The sequence below is a fragment of the Pteropus medius genome, unplaced genomic scaffold, assembly GCF_902729225.1.
Source record: "Pteropus medius unplaced genomic scaffold, Ma_sr-lr_union100, whole genome shotgun sequence".
Classification (NCBI taxonomy): Eukaryota; Metazoa; Chordata; class Mammalia; order Chiroptera; family Pteropodidae; genus Pteropus; species Pteropus medius.
The window spans coordinates 6518762-6519232 of record NW_024349802.1 but is presented as its reverse complement, the minus strand read 5'-3'; the positions used below and the strand labels follow the sequence as shown (position 1 = coordinate 6519232).

The 471-nt window shown below is 65.0% G+C and overlaps 1 protein-coding gene across 1 annotated transcript in view; it reads right to left on the bottom strand.

Moving 5' to 3' along the window:
• Positions 1–471, bottom strand: part of JADE2 (jade family PHD finger 2) — a 50639-nt gene that overhangs the window by 49287 nt on the left and 881 nt on the right. The window lies entirely within an intron of this gene.

Genomic DNA, 471 nt, shown 5'->3' with positions numbered 1-471 from the left:
CCAAGACTTCCTTGTGATCTCTTTAGAAAAAAAAAATGTGTTGGGGTGGGGGTGGGGGCGGGCGGGAGGAGCAAGGGAGAGGGGAGTAGCCACTTTTTTCTTATTCACTCGGATCTCCACTCCTGACACCCCCAGTCGCCCGCCTCCCCCTCCCTAAGCCCAGTTGTTTGGCTTCAGCAGCTGGTCCAGGTAGCGCTGCAGGCCTCGGGAGGGAGGCTGCCCTGCTGGCCGCCCGCCTGCCTGCACCTCCAGCCTGGACTCCCCACGGGCTCTGGGGCGCCCCTAGCCCGCCCTGTCCCCAGGGCCGGGCCCGAGCGGCGGCTGCGCCCGTACAAGTCCCATCAGGTCTGCTCACACTTCACACACTCACACACATACCCCGCCCCTCCACTCTCTCACTCACACTTTCTGCTCACACCCCGCCCCCTTCGCGCCCCAGACCCGGGCGGCGCCCCCCGCAACCTTAAAAAA